The sequence below is a fragment of the Elephantulus edwardii genome, unplaced genomic scaffold (genome assembly GCF_000299155.1).
Source record: "Elephantulus edwardii isolate Elephantulus edwardi_28Jun2011 unplaced genomic scaffold, EleEdw1.0 scaffold00087, whole genome shotgun sequence".
NCBI lineage: Eukaryota > Metazoa > Chordata > Mammalia > Macroscelidea > Macroscelididae > Elephantulus > Elephantulus edwardii.
In genome coordinates this window covers 8,038,156-8,063,426 of record NW_006399837.1, presented here as the reverse complement: position 1 = coordinate 8,063,426, position 25,271 = coordinate 8,038,156, and the positions used below count along the sequence as shown (strand labels likewise).

The 25,271-nt window shown below is 40.1% G+C and overlaps 1 pseudogene; it reads left to right on the top strand.

Moving 5' to 3' along the window:
- The first annotated feature begins 11,914 nt into the window (after positions 1-11,914).
- The window catches only part of LOC102875411, a 31,532-nt pseudogene continuing 18,175 nt past the window's right edge, over positions 11,915-25,271 (top strand).

The window sequence follows — 25,271 nt, the reverse complement described above, 5'->3', positions numbered from 1 at the left end:
CTCTGAAAACCGGCCACAGGGTCAGCTATGGGTCGGTTCCAACTCTATGGTACACAAAAACAGCAACAATTATTTATTCAGTCTGTAGACATATGTATAACCAACCTCTTGAGATTCTATGAAGTTTCAACACTGAAAATTATATTCTTTCCAAAACTGATTCCTTAGATACAAATTGCAATTGCACACGTCTAGTCAACATTTAAAAAAAAAAAAGCATTATTCATTCATTCTAGATGACTCTAAGGAACTTAATTGTGACTTCCAAACCCATTTCACATCTCTGACTCACAAAAATTTCCAAAGTGACTAATGTTTTGATGATAGTGGAAGTTATTCTAAATAATGAATTGAGTCACCGTCTCATGAAGTTCTCTGTAAGGAGAAGAGACTCTAATGATAGAGTAAGTGCGTGATAATTGAACTCCAACTCACAGCAATTCAAAGATGCTAGAAGATTCTGTTCCCACCGCTGCTTTACTCACTCAGTGGGGCAGTAAGGGGGGAATAAGCTTAAGGGAACAGTGTACAAAGAAATAGTAGTTCCAGGTCGCAGAAGGGTCCCAACGACGGAGAACACAGGTGCTGGACAAGGTAAATTCAGGTGATGTATTAACAGACAGAGCTTTCAGAATCTGAAGGCATGTGGGGCGGTAGAGTACAGGTGCAGGTGGGTGAAGAGTCAAGCAACGATAAGCGATCAGACAACCGAAGAGTTGAGAGCCCAGAGGCGAGGCGAGCAAAAGGAGGGACGTCACAGAGCAATTCTCAGGAAAGGTTCCGGCTCTGATGGCAGCTGTCTCTGTTTATCTCTCACAAGGAAGAGGGCTGTTCCTGTGTGGATCAGCCTGCAGGCTGCTAGAGCTAATAACGAAAAACAGCTGGTGGCATAACGAATGGGAAAGTGGGGAGCAGACATAATTCTCTGGTAAGGAAACATTTCCCTGCAAACCAGAGCCTCCCTGTAATGCTCTCCCCCAGGTCCACACTAATGGGCCATGCTACAAACGAGCCCGTGGTATAATGAGCGTCTCTGTGAATACTTTCAGAAATTGCTTGGAGTGAGTCCAAGCTTCGCACAATGCTCAATCGCAGCCTTCCGGTTTTCACGTTATGCTGCCATTCTCCCCTAGAACTATGAAGTTCTCAATGAAACCATATGCGTTCTACCCTACAATTAGGGAATCCTCAATGAACTCACACACGCAGCCATACCGCGGTGTGTACGGGACACCAAAGCTGTGTTTATCTGGCACCAAAAACATGGAGAAGAATGAAGGTCCTACTTATCGCCTCGGCACGTGGCCCTGGATTGAAAGCAAACATTGAGTTAGAATCACGTAGACCCTTGCGTGGTTCTAACGTCTATCCTTCACCTGTTACTATAGTTATGTATCAGCTCAGAACAGATTCATTGTTGATTCGCCAACAGGTCTTCAGAGGCCTTTTCAGAAGATTGCCCACATTTTTCCCAAAGAAGGTGGTGGGTTCACACTGTAGAGTGGATTGGCAGCACAACTGCTTACCACAGAGCCACTAGACCTCCTGTATGATTGACTACTAGCAGGGGGGAAAATGCCCACTCGGAGAGGCCTTAAAAAGCAAGACCAGCAGGAATCTCCTTTCAATGGTTCATAGGTATGAAAACCATAGCTTGGGTAGTTCCACTCCCACTAGCAGTATAGGCACAGGTCAGAATCACGTTGGCATCACTAACAACAATCTTGGAATGAGATCATCCCTAACTGGGACCCTGTGGTCTGTGCTGGGGGCTTAGTGATAAGGAGTTGCACTGCTGACCCGAGAGCACAGAGTTTGAATCTACCATTTGCTCTTCAGGAGATAGATGGAAAATGTTCTCCTGTGCAATTTACTCCCCATGAAAACTGGCTGGAGGGTCAGTTATGAGTCGGTTCTGACTCAGTTTTACCAAACAACAGCAACAACATTAAACTAAAAGCAGGCTGTACAAAGCAACTTAATAGTGCCACAGATCAAAGCCCTGATTACCTGCTTTCTTAAAGATTAGAGCCAATAAAACTCTTGGAGCTGATTATCCTGTATCATAGAAGTCAGTCATTTTTAAGGAAATGGCTTAGGGCTCAGGGGGTTGTTCATTTTGGTGGCATTTTCTTAGATATTATTGTATGTTGCTGTTGCCTAGATATAACCAGAAAGATGCACATAGAAATTGGTTTTTCTGAAGGGGTTGAACAACTTCAAATGTTCCGTTTACCACTTGGGTTGAGCTTAACCTTAACCTCACAGTGAGAGAAATGGGAAGTCTCCTGTGCCACCTCCAAGCCTCTAGGTCTCTTCCACACGTCAGCTCCCTCTCAAGAGAACCCACAAGGATGGAGGCATTTGGGGCCGTCAGGTGGACTGTGGCGCATCATCCTTCCATCCCCTGACGTGCTCAGGTGAATGCGGTGTGTATGTATTCAGTGCTCTCAGGTGTGTGCAATGCGAGGAACAGGCCACGATGGGCAGACCCTTTGCATTCCTTGCGTGATGCAAGGAATCCTCTGTGATGCAATGTCAGCTTTCCCTTCTGACACTTGTGTTCAAACAGCTTCTCAATGGACAACTGCAGATCCCAGGAGACAGGCTCACTAGGAATCTTTAAAAATGTGTTCTAGCTCATTGTTCTGTTCTAGGCAGAGTGGCAAGTTTGGGGGCAATTTTAGGCTGTTGACCTAATTGTCTAGTAACAGTGCACCCAGAAGATGCAGAAAATGCCGAGCAGAAGCATCTCAAATTTAAGTGCATGTGAGGACAGACTCCCCCAAATGCCTTTTTTTGTTGGTCTCTCAGGTTTACTACCTGGACCAGGAACTGTCGAAGAGGCTGCATGTAGTTCAACTCTTAAGGACAATGAGGGATTCGAAAGCCCACTGCAAAGTTTTTAAAGTGGAGTCATTTTGGAATAACATCATTTAGAACAGCATCAGCCCCTTCTGCTCCACCTTTTATTTGTAAAGACAGAAACCACTTAAGCGAAGAAGGACACCTCCCTTTAGGAAAATAAAAACCAACAACAACAACAACAACAAAAAAGACACCAAGCTGGATTTCTTCTTGGTCTGCATTTCCAAGTATTGTAAGGTCCGGCTTCTCTCTTTCCACTGCGCCACCTAATCTCAGGCTGATACAATTCCCTTGTTTAAAGACTGTTGAGCCAAAGATCAAGACCTGGTGATTATCTCATGTCACTGAGTACAAAGCAAGGGATGAACTCACGGGGGGTCAGGGACTGACTGAGGCAGCATGGTTTTCAGATAAAGATGTATGCATTTCCCCATGGGCAAGGGCTCTCTGAAGACAGGTGAATTCTATTTGTTTTTCCATCAGCTCAAGAGGGCCATCTGCTAGAACTGTGGTTTCTCAGAAGTAAGACCAGCCTCCCTAGTCTGTAAACGTGATAGAGAAATTTGGACAGTAATCACTCCCATCGGGGAACTAGGAAGTGGAAGGTTCTGTTGGAAACATGGAAAAACAGTGAATTACCTCTATAAAGGGAGCAGTGTTTTCATTCTGGTTTCTTGATTTTGGTAGATTATACCAAGCCAGGGTCTAAAAAGTGAAACAATGATAGAAAGGGGAAGAACAGATCCGAAATGCATGACCTCTCTGTGAAGTTGTAAGCTCTGAGATAACGCACACCACCAAATAACTCAGCTGCTGATAAAAACATTGGCAGTCTAAGTCCATTTGGAGGTGGCTAGAAAGAAAGTCCTGGTAATCTACGCCCAAAACATAAGCCATTAAAAACATCAGGGAACAGAGTTCTACTCTAACACATATAGATTCACTGGGAATAAAAATTAACTCAATGGAGAGTTTTTCAGATGCTGTTAATCATCTGGACATTTTGTACCTCCCAGTCATATTAACTTTACAATAAATCTCTGTAGAAGAATATTAAAACAAGGAAGGTAAAAGTGGAGGCAGGGCCCAATAAATCCTAGCCTACGCAGCCCCTTCTGTGAAACTATACAGTGTTAGGTGCCATCTAGTCGAGTATGGCCCATAGCGACCCTATGAATAATAGATCTGAACCCTGTCTTATCCTGCGCCAGCCTCACATTTCCTGACACACTCAAACCCATTGTAACAGTCACTGTGGCTATCCATCTCCTTGAGGGTCTTCCTCTCTTTCGCTGTTCCTCCCCCTGTCCAAGCATGCTGTCCCTCTCCAAGGAATAGTCCCTCCTAGCTATGTTCATTAAATGTCTCTCTCCTGGGAATAGCCTCTCCTAGACTACCAAGTCTCACCACCCTTTCTTCAAATGAACATCTTGTCTGCATTTCTTTCAAGACTTGCTTTCAAGATTTGCTTATTCTGGCAGTCCATGATATATTCAATAATCTTCACCAACACCACAATTCCAAGGCATCAATTAGTTTTTGGCTTTACTCATTCATTATTTTAAGTTTACATGAATAGGAAGCAATTGAAAAATACCACGACATGAGCCAGGTGCACCTTAGTCTTTAAAGTTATTCTCTTGCTCTTTAGTACTTTAAAGTCACAGTGATGGATAGAAATAATTGCTGAAATTTACTTATATTTCTTTAAAATGAGACTACTTGAAATCAGAAGTCACTGTGGTGCACTGTCCAGATGTCCATGGAGGGCTGGCTTATCTATTTCCCCAGTCATCTCCTCCAGGCATTGCTTCAGCTAACGAGAGCCGCCACACCCAAACTGTTCCCCCCTCGGAGGTAATGCACATTCAATGACTACACAGCAAAAAGACTCTTGTCCTAATTCTGGACAACTCTGAAGAGGCATTCCGGCCCCTGGTGGGATCGAAAGAACTATTCTTGTGCCTTTTGTTTCTTCTGCCCCCAAGTTGATCCCAAGGACACACCTTGGTAAAAATTCCTGCTTGCTAATCTCTATTTCACCAGTTCTGAGACTGCTTTTTGAAGAAACTGATCTGTAACAGAGTCGGAATATTTACTGCAAAGGTCTAGTATTGATGAGAAGCATTTATGAAGAAAGTGTCACATTCTCGTAACTCATTTTTTGCCAGCCTCTGATAGGAGGAACCTGGGCCATTGTGACTGTTGAAATCACACTCTGGTATCCCTCAGTCATAACTATTGCACCTTTTCTGCTAATGAAGGTCAAAGACTTCGATTTAGTCTTTATTCCCCAAAAATCCATCTTGTACACAACAACACTACATCTGTCGCTACAAAGTCACTACAGCTAAAGCAAAAACAAGCTCAAAAAACCTCATTAAACTGATTGCATTCGAATGATCAAACCGTATTTTTTATGTGGCTCAATTCAAACTATAACCCTAACACAATTTATTTGCAGCTATCAAGATGACTGATGGATTCCCAAAACGATGAACAAGAAATCATTCCATAGTACTTCACCAAGGACATGCTGCCCTCAAAAGGAATTTTCCAGCTTGCCCCTAAAACATTTACCCTTTATTCAATATTGAATTTAATTTATGCAAACTTCTTTAAGTTAAGCTAATCATCACAAAATGAAGCCTCTTAATACATAAGACATAAATTATACTGCTAAATTATCACCCAAGTGCCACCAGGCCTATGGTTTTATCAAGGATCTCATCAAAGAAGCCACAGAACAGAACATGATTCTTCCTCACCCATGAGGTTTATATCAATTTATCTGTAAGTTCAAGAAGATAACCTTACACGGAGCAAGTCAAATACTTTCAAAAGCGTGACTTGGGGAGGGGCATCTAGAAAAAAAATGTGTTTGACTAAAAGGATTCTATTTTTAGGTTGATTATTATCTTAAATTGCATACAAGAGAAGAGCCATGTCGAAGATAACAGGTCAAACTAGACGTTATCCCAAATAACATCAGCAGGGAACCCAGTTGGTGGAGGGAAGGGTTTGCAGGCTCCAGTGGCCTCACGTGCTGTTTGGAAGTCAGTGGAGGCTCTGCCTGCCTGGTGCAGCTGTGGTTGCTATGGGGATGGAGTCGTGCAAGTACTCCATCTGCTCCAACAGGGACAGATTGGAAACCCCTCACAGGTCTTAAGGAGAAATGAAGCAAGCAAACGACTCATCTGGGTCGGAAGGCTGGTAGGACAAAGTAGCTGTTTCAGTGGATTTTGGGCATACGCGTACTACAAATTTTTGGTCAACCAGAGAAGTCTTGCATTTCCAAATGACTTGCAAAATTAATGCAGATAGATTGCAGGAGAGGCAAGAAATGAAAACGAATTTCTTGAACACATGCATGTTGCCTGATGTGCCATAACTCTTTACGCCAAATTTAGCAAATATGCATTGATTTGTTTAATTCATATTTTCCGGAACTATTACTATTAACTTCTAAGAGAAAATTCAGGCTCATTTAGCAGGCCTTTTACGAAACAAAGCAAAGCAGGCTCGTGTGATGCATCCATATGGAATAGAGAGGAGGGGGGGGTCTCCTTCATGCTGAAAAAAAAATTAACTCAAAGAGCTTGGGAAACTAAATCCCCCCCCCCCCCATCGCTAAACAAAAAGATTGCTAGAACACCTGGGAAGGAGCTAATATTATTTTCAAACACCCACATCAGCCCAGATTTATAGAATTAAATAAGATGCTATATGGTGCATTTTGAAAAGTTAGAAATTTTGGGTCTCAATAGCTGACCTAGTAAAATGAAGTCCTGCCTATTTGTTTATGGTTAGTGTCTAGCAAGTGGAGACAAATGTGGTTTTCACTTTATATAACTGGAATGATATGATGAATACGTGGATGTATGTATACATACATACATGTGTTCAGATAAGCTTGTTTCTCACAGCCTTTCTTATGCCAAGGGTTGTAATAGGGGAAAGACGCCATCTAGAGGTTGTCCCTTAAATAGGCTTCACCATGAGAATATCGCTGCAGAAATGTTTATGAGAACAGAAATGTATAGTCCGTTCCTAAAAACTGAACCTCCATTTCCTCTGAGGAGCCTTGGTGATATAAGGTGCTATGTATTAGGCTATTAACTGAAAAGTCTCCAGTTCAAACACCCTGAGGACTTCTATAAAGAAAGATGGGAAATCTCTCTTAAAGACTTAGAGCTTTGGAAACCCAATGGAGGTTTCAGCTATGAGCTGAAGACCAATCAACAGTAGTGGGTTTGATTCTCTATTTCCTCTAGCTCTGCAGGCCTCGTCCATTGGGAGTTGGTGCCCTGCTAATGCCCTGGTCCTGTCTCTCTAGTAGTTCAAACCCACTAGCAGCTCAGCAAGGAAAAAGATAGCAATCTCCTCACACTTCCTGGAAATCAAGTTGAGGGCCAGCCAGTAACTGTGTCAATGAGGTGGGTTTTGTTTTGGTGTTTTTCTGTTTTGTTTTGTTTTTATTTTGTTATTTTTATACTCTCTAAACAAAACAACCCTTCTGACTGCCTTCTCCACGTCAACATGTAAGAGAATTTATCTAGAAGCTCAATAAAGGAGAATAAAGTATCTTCAGGCCATCATTTGGAAGATATTTAGAATCATTTTACAAAAGAAACATAAAGAGTTCAAATGAATGAACAAACCAGGGAGGGGCATCCTAAATAAATATTTCTCAAATTAAAAAAAAAACATAAAGAGTTCCATTTTCACATAGAAATGGATTACACACTCAGTCACCACTGTGCTCCCGCACTGAATGTCTTCAGACAGCAGTGCTTCCCCTCCTTCTACTAAAGTTCTCCTCTGGTTACATCCCAGGCATTACTTTACCGTCCTTACCTCAGCTCACGCTTGAACACCATCAGAATACAGCTCCTCACTCACCACTCACGCTGTCTTCTCTTCAGGGAAGGCTGTCTGAGTCCTAATCAGTTGTTAAGGACTGATTATGAGTTCTCCCACATAATCTATTTGAACTTTTTAGCAGAAGCCGTTCTTTCTATATGCTAAGAACGAACAAATTATGTAGGGGTTGTTGAATTATTTTTTTAGTTTTGTCATATGCAAAAATGTCCATTTCTGACTTAACATGCCATCAACAGTAACAAGCTCCACCAGGTGATTTATATACTGAGAGCCATTGCCCCTTTAAACTCAAACATACTCATAACTGAGTTCCATCAGGTTTTCAAATGTTTGCACCTGAGGAGATTACCCATCATTCTTTCAGTTAACCGTTGGTGGCACCTGAGGAGATTACCCATCATTCTTTCAGTTAACTGTTGGTGGCTTCTGGGTGTTGGCCTTGGAGTTAGCCTATCCACCAGAGCTCCCTTTATATTCTGAAGTCATCTGATACTCATGAAAGGATAATTAGAAACTTTACATTTCACTTAACTGCAATTGGCATTTTAGTTCATTCATTTTCTGAAAATTAAAAAATCTATTATATACAGATAGGAGGGTTTTTTTGTTTTTTAACATATTGTTTACTAATTTTAATGAACGTTTACAGAGACCTAGGGTTCCCAGTCATTCATTGTTGCTTTTCTCCCTGCCCACCCCTGCCCCACAATTCATTCTTCTCCTTGAAAAGTAAAAGAAAAACTCTTTCATTGTTATGCAACCCCTCCCCTCAAGTCCACTCCACTGTGCAGCCATCATTCTGGACTCCTGTCATGACAGTAATACCCAATCATATATCCCTTTTAAACAGTTCTCTCCCTCATCTGTTTCAGTGCAGTTTATATCATTCCTCCCCTCCTTCTCTGCCTTCCCTCAACTCCAATGTCATTTTACACCAGTGGCCCTATAAAATATTTGTCTATTTGTGACTGAGATATTTCACTCAGCATAATGTCCTCCAGGGTCACCCATTTTGAATAATTGTGCATGAGTTGCTTGTTTTTCAATACTGCATAGTAAAAGACAAGGAATTTTGCTGGCCTATTGAGGAACAGTGCTGTCAACTCCCAGGCACATCATTCAAATCCATCAGCTGCTCTATGGGAAATCTCCTCCCATGCAATTTATAGCCTCTAAACACCCACAGGAGTGTCAGCTATGAGTTGGCTCTAACAGGACTGTACACAACAACAATATGAAAACAAGACAGGGGAAAGAAGGAGGAAAAAAAACGACAAGGCGGTGGCAAGGGTAAGAGAGGACCTAGTCATGGGCTGCACAGATGTACAAATAGAAAAGAAAGAAGAAAAAATAGGTTACCTAGAGAGCAAATAATGAACTGATTTTCTTGTGGATTATTTTTTAACAAATATAAATCATATAAATATAAATAATACTCTATAAAGGGAAAAGCAACAAAAAAATAAAAAAGACAAAGTACATAGAGATTCTGATGCCTCAAAATTCTAGAATCTAGGTGACTTGATGGCACATAACAACAACAATAACGAGGATAAGTAACCATAACTCAAAAGCATGGTGGCTTCCATTATGGTGCAGGAGAAGAGTATTGAATATATGGACAGCCAAGAGAACTAACAGGTCTGTGAAATCAAGCTGCTTCATGGAAGTACGAATTTTGAAGTTCTCCTTCACATACTTTGGGCTTGTTACTAGAAGGGAACAGTCCTTGGAGAAGGACATCATACTTTGAAGGGTCAAGGGAAAGCCCAGGAGAGAAAGATACAAGATGAGATGGATTGATACAGTAACTGGAATAGTGAGGGTAGGTGTGAAACGGGCTCAGGATAGGGCAAGGTTCAGACCTATTGAACACAGGGTCTCATGAGTCATAGATGACTCAATAACACATAACAACAACAACAAGCAGAAGTATACTTGGGTTTTTATTGAAAAGTAAAGAGATCATAATATTTGCAGAGTATCTATCAAGGAAAGAGTAACTAGAATAGATAGAGGTGGTAGACCATGTCCTTGATAACTCCAGAGATCTCGTCAAGAGGGTTAAGGACTTTTGGCATAATAAAAGACTCTGTTCATGAATGGAATTCCAAAATCTCTGTAGATGTTCATTGAAATGAAAAATAAGCAAACTAAATTAATAAAAAAAGAAACTGTTCAAAAGAAGAGCTGAGTTAAGAAAAATCATGAATTGATCTGCATCTCAAAGAGAAATTTAAAAGATAAGTAATATTATGAGATTCCCAAAATGCAGGTATCTATTGATAAAGATCATTGAAAACCAGCTAGAACAGTACATAGAGAACTGTCGGAAGTTCAAGCTGGATTTAGAAGAGAGTCTGGCATCAAAGATATCATCATTGTTGATGTCAGATGAATCTTGGCTGAAAGAATATCAGAAGAATATCTATTTGCATTTTATACGCTATGCAAACACATTTGACTGTTTTGATCATAACAAATTATGGCTAACATTCAGAAGATTAGGAACTCCAGAATACTTAATTCTTCATGTGAAACCTATACATAGACCAAAAAGGCTATTGTGAAGGCAGAACAAGGGAACACTATATGGTTTCAAATTTAAAAATGTGTAAATAAAGGTTGTGTCTTCTTGCCATAACTATTCAGTCTGTATACTTAGCAAATTATTTGAGAAACTGGTTTCTCTGAAGAAATGGAGAGTGTATTGAAATTGCCAATGACATACTCTTCCTTAGATCCATAATTAATGTCCTTGTTACCAACAGTCAGGGAATCAAGAAACTGAGAATGTGTGCAGTTAAATGCTCCAAATTACTGAAGCATAATGATGTAAGTTTGAGGATCAAGCCTGATTCAGACCATAGTCTTTTTTCAATCACTTGTTATGCTGCTAAAAACTAGAAAATTAATAAAGATGGCAAAAAAAATATGCCTTTGAGAAAGAAAAGTCAACCAGCTTTGAGCCTGATACAAGGGGACAGGCTTCAGGCCATATGCACATAAATAAGTTAAAGGTAGAGAATGAAGTTAAAACTGTTAAATCCTGGAAAGGGTTATGTGTTAAGAGTTTTGTAGATTTAACTCTATGAATAGTGCTGGGGTATTTTGGTGGTGGTGGTTGTTCATAGAGTAATGTTGATATATTGTATAAGTAATTATGGTTTTGTTGATTTATGTTAAAATGTGTGATATACATGATTAGTAAATATTGTAACTCCTTAAAGTATGTAAGGTAGCCTAAATGTTGAGTGGATATATTAAAAAGGGAAGATCTGACCTGGAGAAATGCTTCTTGTAAGCAGTAGAAATTGAAGGCATGGAGCTTAGCCTGGTGGAGGATTGAATTCCACACTGTACTCAGGAGATTTGCATTTGAATGGATTTACAGATCTCCCTTCGACTTTTGAGAAGGAGAAGAGGGGAGAGATAGCAGCGGCTGTGTTCTCCCAGGGTTTCTACGCCCAGGGTTGCTATGGCCCAGTTGCCAGAGAGAGCATGGTGCTATTTGGGCGGGTGTTGTGGCAGTTTTCTGACACGAAGGACTACTCTGCCTCCAGGAGCCAGGCAAGCCAGGCTTGGCCTAGAGTTTAAGGCGGCAGCAGAGGACTTCAAGCCCAAAAGGGCCCTCAGGACTGTGGCCTTAAGGCCTGTCTTTCATTGCTTTTGTTCAGACATTCCTCTAGGTCCTATAGCCCTGGTGTACAAGTGGCCGTTCAGCAGTCACTTGTGGTTGCTGTGAGGCTGAACACTGTGACACTGATGTGTCAAATGCATTAATGGTTGGCTACCCAATGCGGACAGAGAGTGGGGTGGAGCTCTCCAATGAAAACAAACTTGGAAGGAGGAGTGGCATCCAATTCCATAATAGCTTGCCTCTGGAAATCCTATGAACCTGGAGAGAGGATGAAAGGCACCCAAGTCTTGAGAAGTCTCCTTCATAGGGTCTCTATGAGTCACCGCAATTTGATGGCACTTAACAACAACAACTTGGACTTTTGATTTTATAGATTTATATTTGGAAGCAAGAGAAAAAGACTTTGACCTTTTAATACTGGGACAAGAAGTTTGGCTTCTGAGGCAGGGTAAGGTTGGTATCCATCAAATCCCTTTTCCAAGACTTGAAGTTAAAGGGAACTGATGAATATGCTCACTCGTCATGACCACCTGGATCTATGGAGTGGAATTAAGAGGCATGCAGCAGAGTTTAACAGGACAGCAAGTAATAAATTTTGGAGAGGATGTGGCAAGATAGGAACTCTTATACTCTGTTGGGGAGATTGTAAAATGATACAACAATGCTGAAAGGCAGTTTGGTGTTTCCTCAGAAAGCTGAACATTTAATTTCATTTATATAACCCAGCAATTCCACTACTTGGAATGTACCCTGAGAAAATGAGAACTGAGGCACAAATGGAAACTTGTACACTGATGTTCGTAGCAGGATTATTCACCATCACAAGAACAGGGAAACAGCCCAAATGTCCAACCTCTATCAGATAGATTGAGAAATCATGGCACTTTCACATGCTGGAACACTATGCAGCATGCAGGAGCAATGATTTTGTACATCACAACCTAACTTGAGAGGCCCTGGAGAGCATTATGCTAAGGGAACTAACTCAGTCCCATAAGAACAAATACCATATAAGACCATTATTGTAGAAGGTGTATGAGGATCCATGGGAAAGAGGGCGAGGGCGGGAGCAGAGAGGTGAGGATGGGCAGGGAATGTGGGGGATGGTTAATTATAGGGTGACACAATCTGATGGGGGAGGGGTGGGTGGGTATAGGAAATGGGAAAGATTTGTGTGAAAAACAATGTATATTAACTTCATAAGTAAGCCAATATTAAATAAAAAAATGTTATTCATTTATTTTTTAAAAAGAGGCATGCAGCAATGAAGAGACAGGCTGAGGTTGAACATGTCCCATCGACACTGTTGGCCTAGCATGCACAGATACATGGATAAGTGCAAAAGGGTAACTGGCTTTGAGAAACAGGAAGATACGAGGACCCCGGTCTTGTTGACCTTGCATCATGTGGGGACTAAGGCTGAGTGAAGAGTCTAGTCAGTTTAGAAAACAAGAAGCATGAACTCCTGAGTTTTCAGCTACAGCTCATTTGGACCTAGCTATGGATATCTGGATATGGGCTGACCAGAACCCAAGAAGATGCTTCAGGCTGTTAATTTTGTTAATTGTTAATTGTGTTAATTGATACAATCTTATGATTTGCTCTTGACTAGACTTTGCTTTGGATGCAGATGCTAAACGTTATACTGGAACTGAGGATTCTTCAGAGAAAGGAACACACTTGTTTCTTTAGAGTACTGGTTTGATAAGGATGTGAAAAGCAGAAATTGGCCATCTAAAATGGAGGAGATTAAAGCATGAGGCATGAAGTTGCTGGCTTACATACTTTCAAGAATATATTATATATTGTAAGGGGTAAGTTAATTTTTCATATATGAAAATTAGTGGCTGGAAAAGCCATACAGTAGTCTGTGGACTTTATTATTCAAAATGGCTTTCCTAGCCACTGAACTTGACTTTTCCATGTGGATGGGTGGAAATATGCAAATAAAGTTTATTGTCCTATATCCACAGTGGGATTGACTATTTCACAGAACCACAGAGGGATTGGCTAGTCTCACGACTCCACAAGGGGACTGGATAGTCTAGGTATTTCACTGAGTGACCTAGCAAAAGCAGAAGATCCTCTCTTGCTAACAAGGAAAAAGAAGATAGAGAAATAAAACAAGTCCTTTGGGCTCAGCAATTCCTGCTCCAACTACACCTAAGACAGCAACATCCAAGGCCAGATCAGAGAAATAACATAAATTGGAGCTACCTTGGAACTTCTACCCCTCATGGACAGAGCTAGAGCAAAGTGAAGAGCCTTTGGCCAAGAATGTTAGACAACTTGTGGGTAAGGGAGAGAGCCAATATTGGCAGGACTGAGAACTTTGTAACACTTGCCCAAAGACGTGAGACTCAAGCTGAGAATCTGGCAAGTGCATTTTGGAAGCTATTCTAACTATATTCTGCTACTCACCTGGATTATACCCTTTTGACTGCCCTGATATTGTTCTGTGAGCTCTCACATCAGACTTTGGACCTAACAAAGAAGTGAGATTTGTGTTGGGATGAGCAGAAAAGAGGTATTGGAGCATGGGAGACATGTCTCACTTCATGGGAATTGGTTTTGTATTATTGATGCTGTTGATGGAGACATTACCCCTTTGGACAGTTGGTAAAGGTCAGATATAGCCCTTGCTCTTTTTACAACTGTGGTGTTGGAGAAGCGTACTGAATACCCCATGTACTGACAGAAGAATAAACAAATTTGTTTTCGAGAAGTTGCAACCATAGTCCTTCTTAAAGGCAAAGATCATAAAGCTTCGTCTCACACACTTTGGACATGTTGCTAAAAAGGCTATTCCTCAGAGAGGGCTATCTTGGTTAGAAAGGTAGATAGTTGGCTAAGGAGAAGAATAATGGATTGACGCAGTGACTGCAGCAATGGGCTAGATTCAGAGATTATGAGGATGGCACAGAAGAGGACAGGATCCAGATCACTTTGTCATAGAGTCATTACGGGTCATATGCAACTCAGTAACACCTAACAACAACAACAAAGTGATGTCAAGGAAAATATGAATTTAAATAATTACTCTGCTTATAAACATTAATTATCTCCCCAAACAGATCACGTTATGCTTTTTTTATTGCAAGAATGTAATAAGAAGCTATGAGATTCCTTACTCGAGAGTATATTCCAAATTCAAAGCTTAAATCTCTTCATGTAAATTACTCTTGCTATTTTTGGTAGAAGATTAAGATCCAAAAAGAGAGACTGTTTTGTTATTTTGAAGTAAGAGGAATAAAATAGATGATTATTGTTATTATGGACTGTCAAGTTGGGACTGTAGGAAAGTGGATATTTTCCCTAAGATTTAGATGAGACAGAAAAGAGCAGCATTTGGCATGATTTTCTTCTTCTAGATGCATCCCAACCCAGTCCCTTGGGCGAGGAGAAAAAAGGAGAGATTCTTGATAATACCCCAACTCTAGATTCCACACATTGAATAACATGGGACACAGGATAAAAAGAGACTGAATATTTTCCAGTTTGGACTTGTGGGGCTTTCCTCTATTCTTTGATTGTTGTTGTTGTTGTTTGATACAATCAAGTTGAGTACAACCCATAGCAGTCCTTTGAACAACAGATCTGTACCTTATCCTATCCTGTGCCATCCTCACACTTCCAGACACGTTAGAGCCCATTGCAGCCACCACCTTGCCAATCCACCTAGTGGAGTCTCCCTCTCCTTTGTCAGCCCTCTACCTTTCTGAGCATCATGTCCTCTCAAAGGAATAGCCCCTCCTAGCAACATGCACGAAATATGTGAGGCAAGGTCTAATTCTCTTTGTCTCCAAAAAGCACTCTGACTGCCCTTTCTCCAACATACATTTGTTTGTTCTTTTGGCATTCTATGGGATATCAAGCACTTTTCTCCAAAACCACAGATTAAAGTCATCAATTCTTAATCATCCTTATTTATTGTTTAGCTCTCAAATGCATAGCAAGTGATCGTAAAGATCATGACCTAAATTAGATACATCTTGATTTTCAAACTGACATTGTGCTCTTCAATATTCTGGAGAGGTTCCTAAAGCCAGATTTTCCCAGTGTAATGTCTCCTGATTTCCTGACTGCTGGTACCAAGGATGTTAATTATGGATCCAAGTAAGATGAAGTGGTTGACAGTTTCAATCTTTTCTCCATCTGTCATGATGTTGCCTATTGGTCCAGTGATAAGAATCTTTGTTTTCTTTATACTGAGGTGCAATCCACATGGAAAGGTGTATTCTTTGATCTTCTGCAACAAGTGCTTGAAGTCCTCATTTTTAGCAAGCAAGGTTGTGTCACATGCATAATACAGGTTATTGATGAGTCTCCCTCTGACCCTAATACCACGTTCCTCTTCATAGAGTCCAACTTCTTGAATAATTTGCTCAGCATGCAGACTAAATAGGTAAGAAGAGAGAACATAACCCTGACACACTTCCTTCTTAATTTTAAATTATGTAGTGTTCCCATGCTCTGTTTGCACTGTTGCCTCTTGGTCTACATATGAACACAGTTAAGTACTCTGGGATTGTCATTATTCTCAGTGTTAGTCATAATATGTTATAATCCACAGAGTCAAAGGTCTTTTCATATCAATAAAGTATAAATAGACATTCTTTGGGTATTCCATACTTTCAGCCAGGAACCATCTGACATAAGCAATGATATTCCTGGTGTGGCAGCCTCCTCTAAATTCTGCTTGAACTTCAGGCAGTTCCCTGCTATGTACTGTTTTAGCCAATTTTTAATGATCTTCAGAAGTATTCTACTTGCACGTGATATTTACATTATTCAATTGTTTCCACATTCAGTTGGATCACCTTTCTTTGCTGAATTGGGACCTTCTAAGAATCAAATCCCTATGCACATCCAAAAACTTTTCCAACAAGGTAAAAAGGAAAGCCACAGACTGGGAAAAAGTATTTGGTAATGACATGTCAGATAAGGGACTTCTTCTCTAGAATTTATAAAATACTTTAAAACCACAAGATAAAGGTAAATAATCCAATTGAAAAACAGACACAGGATATGAACAGACACTTCACCAAAGAAGACATTCAGATGACCAACAAGCACATGAAGAAATGTTCAAAATCCCTAGCTCTAAGAGAGATGCAAATCAAAACAACTATGAGATATTATCTCACCCCAGTAAGAATGGCAAAATTCGACAGAACAGCAAGCAACAAATGCTGGCGACGTTGTGGAGAAACTGGAACCCTTATTCACTGTTGGTGGGAGTGTAAAATGGTGCAACCACTGTGGAAGGCGGTATGGTGCTTTCTCAAAAAGTTGCAAATAGAGATATCATTTGACCCAGCAATTCCAAAAGTGGGAATATACCCTAAAGAGACCATAACTGAGATCCAAGCAGATATATGCACACCCATGTTCATCACAGCTTTGTTCACAATAGCAAGGAGTTGGAAACAACCCAGGTGCCCATCAACAAAAAGTGGATACAGAAGCTGCGGCATAGTCACACAATGTAATATTATGCTGCACTGAAAAACAAGGAACTCATGCAATATTATTCAAAATGGATGACTCTGGAGGACATTATGCTGAGTGAAATATCTCAGTCACAAAAGGACAAATACTGCATGGTGCTACTGTTGTAGAAAGTGACTGACATCAGGGTTGGGGTAAGACTGAAAAAAACTGGATAGATTATGTATACTGAATTGAAACAAACGAGGGAGAGAACAGTTTAAAAGTGATATATGATAGCATATTATGATTATCACAGGAATCCAGAATTAAGGTTGCATAGTGGAGTACCTTTGGAGTGGGGGTGGGATTGTATACCAACGAAGAAGTTTATCTTTTGCTTTTCAAAGACAGGAGCAAACTGGGGGGAGCAGGGCAAAGAAAAAAGTGCAACAATGAATGAATGAAAATACAAAATCTCTGTAAATGTTCATTAAAATTAATAAAATAAAATTTTTTAAAAAAAGTTAATATTTGTATGGAAAATATTGTGGATGCAACTACCTTACATATAATATGAATAACTGAACCTATGTGAAGGTGAATAACAACAGGTATAATATCTAGGTGTTCTCTTTAACATAACCCTTTTATTCATGGCATGTGTTCCGTTATGAGCTATGTACTCACCCTTAGTTTATAACCAAATCCCTTCCACATCCCCACACATATACATGCACACACACTCACATCATTATCACTAGGCAGACACATAGGCTGTAGATATACTAAACTGAGTTCACCACCCCTTGTTACATAAGAGTTTCTCTTACAACCTTACATTTATTCTAATTCATCAATTAGATGACTGGATTCTATAATGTTGTGAGCTAGATGAAGATAAACAAACAAACAAAAAACTCCTTCATTAATCCAAGGTTGAAATTTTGATAGCTTGTAGACAAAATAGTCCAAGGAGTTATATGTTCTGCTGCTTGAAATGCACTCTGAAAATTTATCATTGCCCAACTCATATAACAAATATTCAAGTCATTGTTGCTAGGTGCTTATGAGGCAATTCTGATTCATAGTAGCTCTGTGTACAGCACATTGAGATTTTCCCTGATCCTTTGCCATCCTCACAATCTCACAGGCGCCTGAAACCATTGCTTCAGTCACTGTGTCAATCCACTTCATGAAGAGTCTTCCTCTCTTTCTCTCACTCTTCATCTTTCCAAGCAGGATGTCCTTTTCCAAGACCCTGTGAAAACAGGTCAAAATATGTGACATGAAGTCACACAGTTTTTATTAACTCCAAATTCTTTAATAAATTATATATCGTCACTCCTTTTCTTTTTAGAGTAAGTGTCTACCCGCACAATTACTTGACACATTTTTAATCCTAGTAGGGAGCTCCGATGGCTTAATGAAAAGAATCCATGCTGCTGCAATCCCTGATACAAGCAATCACTTGTTATGCATCAGAGATCTGGACAATGACTAGGGAAGATAGAAGGAGAATTGATGCCTTTGAGCTGTGGTGCTGGTGAAGAGTATTGAATGTACAATGAACTGCTAAGAAAACTAACAGGTTCATCCTACAGAGGGTTAAACCAGGATGCTCCTTGGAGGCAAGGATTCTGAGGCTTCGTCTGACATACTTTGGACATGTTGCAAGGAGGGACCGACTGGTCCTTGGAGAAGGATGCCATGCTTGGGAGTATGGAGGGGCAGAGCAGGAGGGGAAGACCCTCTATGAGGTGGACTGATTCAGTGACTGGGGTAATTGGGGTAGGTGTGTCAGAGACAGATTGTCACGGGATAGAGCAAGGTTTAGGGCTGTTGTACATAGGGTTGCAATGTGTTGTAGGTGACTCAATGGCACATAACAGCAACAACAACAACAATATGAAGTCTGCAGCTCAGTCTTCCTGCAAATAGATGTGTAAGTATAAAGTATGAGTTTTAATTATTTACACAGGAAAAATACAATTTAAAGCAGTTTCATGAAGCTACCATTTTACTTTCTTACACCTTCTCTCCTTTATAAATCACGGAGATAGGATTCGACTCCTGATGTGCTTGTCCGTAAAGACAAATTAGACCTATTCAGAATGAACTGCGCTTTCTTCTACAACCTTTGTATAACGATAAGGATATTCAATATGATTCTGTCTCTTTGGGAGTCCTTCTGCTCAACTTGGGAGACTGACAATAGCACCACCTGAGCCCTATTTCATCAATGGTCAATACCCAGCAGGGTTTTTAAGCTTAAAGGAACCAAAAATCAAACCAACTGCCTTCAATAACGTGTCCGTGACACCTGATGCTAAGATCCTGAATAAAACCCTACAACATCACACAGAAGAGTAAAATAGAGGAATAAAGGAGCTAAAAAGTAACTCAGGATAACATAATGATCCCTTAAACAGTCACTCTGTGTTCATAACATTGTAAATACAAGGAATGAAGTTCATAGTGGGCCTTTGTTCGTGATTCTATGTTTTGTCAATACATGCAAGTGATGGAGGCTGGGTCTCTTTCCAGCGAATCCCATGCTGTTGCCCTCTGCTGAGACAGAAAGCAAAAACTCAGCGATGGGTGATAAAGGCAAAATTGAAGCCATATGATCCAGGAAATGAAGCAGACACTACTTAGGCTCTGAGACTTTCTCATCAAAGATACTTCATGCTACTGCCAGTCACAAAGCATCATAAAAGAGATCTGTGATGTTAGGTACATTGAGGTAAGCCTGCACATTATTGAAATAATTAGCTGAGAAAAGAAAAATGTTTAAAAAAAGAATGAAACCCTTTCACAAATTGTTTTGCACTGAAAGTTATAAGAAAGAATAGCACTTGCATGTAAACCTCTCTGTTACACTTTGGATGGTGACAGTGTATGTCTAATTCTACAGTAACCTCAGCCATTCAAGGAAAGGGTCCATTCATAATACAGCTCTCTCTGCTTCCTATGTCTATCTAGTCAGGAGCCAGAGAAATAGTACTTATTCTGAAATTACTATCACAAGGATGAATGGATTGGTGGGTGGGTGGATGGATGGATAGATGGCTGGTTGGATGGATGGATGGATGGATGGACGGATACATGAATGAATGAGTAAAGTGTTACTTGCTCAAAACTTACTACTTTGTAGTATATTCATTATATCTCATTTATCACTTACTTCTTTTATTATTTATATTCTAAAATACAGCTATTAACAGATATTCCAATTCAGTATGTTTCACAAGAAACAATTTGGTGAGATTAATGTGCAATTATCACCTATGTTTCTTTTCAAATTTTCTATCCCATAAACAAAAACCCAATGCTTCCTACACAGTATTTCTTTATACACAGTATACCTGGCAGACCCTTAGCCAAGCTGTTTTGGACTGTGATAGTCTACATCAGGACCAATACGATCACAAAGCTAGAAAACCATTTTAAAGTGGGTACGAATTTGAATATTACTATCAAGGGGATAAAAGTTAAAGCCAACAAATTTCAGAATATAAAATCTACCTTTTTTGAAGAAACTGGGACAAAGATAGAGGAAAGCATTAAATGTCTCATCTTCAAACAAATCAAATGTGAGATATTCACAAGGGATTTAGTGAAAAAAGGAGAGAGTCTTCTTTGACCTTTGCAAAGCGCCTGGAAGGTAATATACTCAAGGAAGCAAAAAGATTAAGGGTGTGTTTATGGAGAATTGAGACTAATAGCAAAGCTTAATTTTACTTTCAAACTTTGGTTTGAAAAGATAACAGTTTACTATGACTTATGGAACACTGAATTAGAGAATGTAGTACCTGTCTTTGGCCAGGATAGAGGTCATCAACAGAGGATAATGCCATATTAATATGGCATATTTTAGAGAGAAGAGAATATTTTAAAGAAAATCAGCAAGGCTGACCTTTTTAAATACTCCTTCATTGTTTGTAGTTTAAAAACTCTGATGCATGGTTAGCTTTCCTTTTATTCAAATAGAATTTTCTAATAATTGAAGTAAAGGGCAGCACGTGCAATACCGGCAGGCATCGTCCTATCTCCCTGCATGCCAATACATGAAAATACAGAGAAATGGAGACATTAGCAAGGGAGAAAAGATTTCCATTTTATAAACTGGACATGATGAGATTTCTCTCCTCTTCAAATCAAAACTTATTGGAAAACTAGATTATTCTTACCTCTTTCTTCTTAAACTCTCCCATAACTCATTCATTTAATAAAATTTGTGTTACACCTTATCTGTGCCAGAAACTCTCCTATGTCATATAAAACTCATCAATAATCAAATCAGACCAAAATCCTTACCCATAGCATCTGATGTTCTACTGTGGATGAGTTACACAGTAAACATCATTTTATAAAACAAAACAAAACAAAAAACCAAAACCCTTCCATATTCTAGTCTAATTGATCTCTTTTTACATCTTTAAAAGGAAGCAGAGACTGAAACTTGTATCAGTTTTGTTGGGTAAGAGGACTTCACTGGAAATCCAGTAATCATACAAATGGAAATTTTTAAAACATACTTGTTGAGCAAAACAAAACAGTTATGATCTCTACTTTGTCCACAGAAGAACAGAAAGCTCCACAGAAGTTAGACGCTGTGGTTAGGTGCTGTTGAATGGCTCTGTGCCTCAGCACGATGCTGTGTGGGAGATCAGAATGGCCCCTTTGGGCTGCACTCTTTACCACAGTAAGTTATCACATCTTCTTCCAATAGAGAAAGATATATTTTTTTAAGCAGAAAGACTTAAGTGCTTAACTGTTTGTATCACCAGTAAGGCCAAGCCTGTCACTAGAAGCTTGCTAGGCATTGTTGTTGTTATGTGCCATCAAGTCACCTGCAACTCATAGTGACACTATGTACAATAGCCCTAAACCCTGCCCTGTCCTGTGCCAATCTCACCATCTCTGACACACCTACCCCCATTACGCCAGTCACTGAATCAATCCATCTCATTGAGGGTCTTCCTTTCCTACGCTGTCCCTCTACCCTCCCAAACATGACGTCCCTCTCCCAGGACTGGTCCCTCCTTGCAACATGTTCAAAGTATGTTAGATGAAGCTTCAGAATCCTTGCCTCCAAGGAGCAGCCTGGTTTCACCCTCTCTAGGATGAACCTGTTTGTTTACTTAGCCGTCCATGGTATATTCAATACTCTTCTCCAGCACCACAGCTCAAAGGCATCAATACTTCTATCCTCCCTAGTCATTGTTCAGCGTTCTGATGCATAGCAAGTGATTGCAAAGACCATGGTCTGTATCAGGTGCACCTTAGTCTCCACACTGATATTGTTGCACTTCTGCTCTTTAGAGAGGTCTAGGAATATACATTTACACTGGTTTGGTCCAGTGGCAAGAAGTTGCACTGCAATCCTGAAGGCAAGCAGTTCAAGGTCACCACCTGCTCTGCAGGAGAAAGATGGGCAATCTCCTCCCATGTGATGAACTGCCTCTAAAAACCCACAGGAGCTATGGAGTCAGCTATGGGTCGGTTCCAACTCTATGGGACACAACAGCAACGTACTTCTCAGACTAGAACCACACTATGGGCATTTCTTTATGTCTCAAAGCAAAGTTGTGCTCATTGTTTTAAGAAGACGTCGTCTGTGCTCTGTACACTCTCCTGGCAGTCTCACCTCATGTTACTTGTGATGGACTCTTGCACATGTTTTTTGTGGGGGTGGAATGAAAGAATGAATGGTTCTGTTAGGCAACATCGCTGTTTCTTCCGACCTTCCTCTATTTCCTCCAGGGTCTCATTAGGGATGTTGTATGTGTCTATATCATTGTTAATAATTGTCAACTTTAATCTTCATTTTTAGAGAAAAGGAAGATGGACAAGGAAAAGAAGAGAGCCGACAAGAGCTATAACTCAGTGTAGAGGTGCTGGTCTGCGTGCCAGTCTTAAATATATACTTCATAATGTTCCAGACACTTAAACAATTGCTTTAGAAAATAAAACTGAGTCAACCTGTATTTTACCATGAAACATAATCATACGTAATAAGCAATCAAATAATTATTTGCATGTTAAAAACCATCACATTAATGTGTAAATCCATCCTGTCGATGGTCAATTCATCTTGTGGATGGTTTTCTTTTTTGTACTGACTTTCTTTAAAGAGTGATGTTCTTCTCCAGGGATGCTTCATTCCTTCTAATGATAGTGTATCCAATGTAAATGATACAGTATCTCTATAACTTCACTTGTGAGGAGCATTCTCACTGTGCTGACAGCTTTAAGATTGCTGTTGTGGTCAGGACCCATCAAGTAGGCTCCAATTCATTCAATCTTCTGTACAACAGATCAAAACCTTGCCTGATTGGGTGCCATCCTTACAATCCAACCCGATCTTACAATCATCTGATTTTACTATTCTCTTTAACCAAAGAGTGAATCAATGATTGTCAAATTAGCCTAGCAGGGTGCCAGATTAAATCAGATAGTTTGTATCCTTTTGCACAGTTAGATAACTTTAAATTAATTAAATAAGATCATTAAATTATTCAAAATAGATACCAACTGGAAAGAAACAGTCTGTATATAGAACCATTCAAATATTGTCTAATTCTCTTGGGATTTTTTTTAAAATCAATGGTAAAAATTATTGTAAGAGTAGAGTAATACAAATTAGCTTTTTATTCATACCAATGACAGTTAGATAAAAGAAAAACACCACACAGCTTCTTAACACAATTAAAGCAAAATAGAAAAGCATACATAGATTTCACAACTTTCAGTATCACTTTTCCTTAATATTAATTGCCCTTTTGAAACCATCAAGGTGTTTGTGCTTCTCTTTGTAACCTGAGAACAGTAAAAATACTCAGGTCCCTCGCCTGAGTGGCTCCAAATTGATGTTTAATGCATCACCTTTCAAAGCATTGTTCACAACCCACTGGACACTGGAGGCAGCTTAAGATGTTCCATTAGTCAAATTCATTTTCATAATAACATTAATACTTTGCTTGACTGTTTGACTGGGTTGAATTTTGCATCAAAAGTGTAAAAGCAGTTCTGTTCAACTCATTGCTGACCCTCCAGTGGGTTTTCAGAGGCAGCCTCTATGTCTCCCATTTAGCAGCTGGTGGACTTGAAACACCTACCTTTCGGTTGGCAGCACAACTCCCTACCCATTAGGCCACCGGAGCAATAGGTAAATGTGAGTAGCATAAATCTTTGAATGGTACAAATGGTTAGTGAGCTCAACATCTATCCCAATGTTTGGAGGTGGTAGTTCACCCAGTAGGACCTTGAAAGAAAGATCTGGTAATGTACTCTCGAAAACCCCATGGAACATGCTTGTAATCTGGCACAGATGTGCTCACCATGAGTTCAAATTGACTTAATGACAACTATTTTATGCTTTGTTTACCTTTTTAGATACACATTATCAAAAATAAGAGGTGGGTGTTTTGTGCTGTCAAGTTGGCTGCAACTCATAGCAACCCAATGTAAAACAGCTCTGAAGCCTGCCCTATCCTGAGCCAGTCTCACCGACTCCCACACACCTACCCACATGACGCCAGTTACTGTATCAATCCCTCTCATCCAGGGCCTTCCTGTCCTGTGCTGTCCCTCCATCCTTCTAAGCATGATGTCCATCTACAAAGCAGTCCCTTTTTGCCATGTGCCCAAAGTATGTAAGATGGAGCTTCAAAATCCTTGCCTCCAAGGAGAAACTTAGTTTCACCCTTCCCAAGACAGACCTGTTTGTTCTCTTGGTGGTGCATAGTATGTTCAGTACTCTCCCCCAGCACCACAACTCAAAGGCATCAATCCTTCTCCTATCATCCTTAGTCACTGTCCAGTTGTCTGATACATAGTAAGTAACTGTGAAGATCATGGCCTGGATCAGGTGCACCTTAGTCTCTCAAGTGTTATTGTTGCTTCTCAGTCAGTACTCTGGAAAGGTCTCTGACAACAAATTTTCCCAGTACAATTTGTCTTTTGATTTCCTACCTCCTGGTGCCAAAAATGTTGACAGTGGAGCCAAACAAGCTGAAATTGTGAACAACCTCAATCTCTTCTCTATCATGGCCCAGTGGTGAGAATCTTTGTCTTCTTGATGTTGAGCTTCAATCCAGATTGAAGACTACAGTCCTTGACATTCTGCAGCAAGCACTTCAGATTCTCCTCAGTTTTAGCAAGCAAGGTGGTGTCAACTGCATAACGCAAGTTGTTGATGAGCCTTCCTCTAATCCTGATGCCACATTCCTCCTCGTACAGCCCAGCCTCCTGACTGATGTGTTCTACATATATATTGAAAAATAGGGAGACATAATGCATTCCTTATGCACTTCTTTCGTGATTTGAACCAAGAAGTGTTCCCTTGCTCTGTTCTGAGGACTGCTTTCAGTCTGAGTATAATTTATACTACTCTACTCTTATAATCCAGCTCTGGTGGCCTAATGGCAAGAAACAGTGCTGC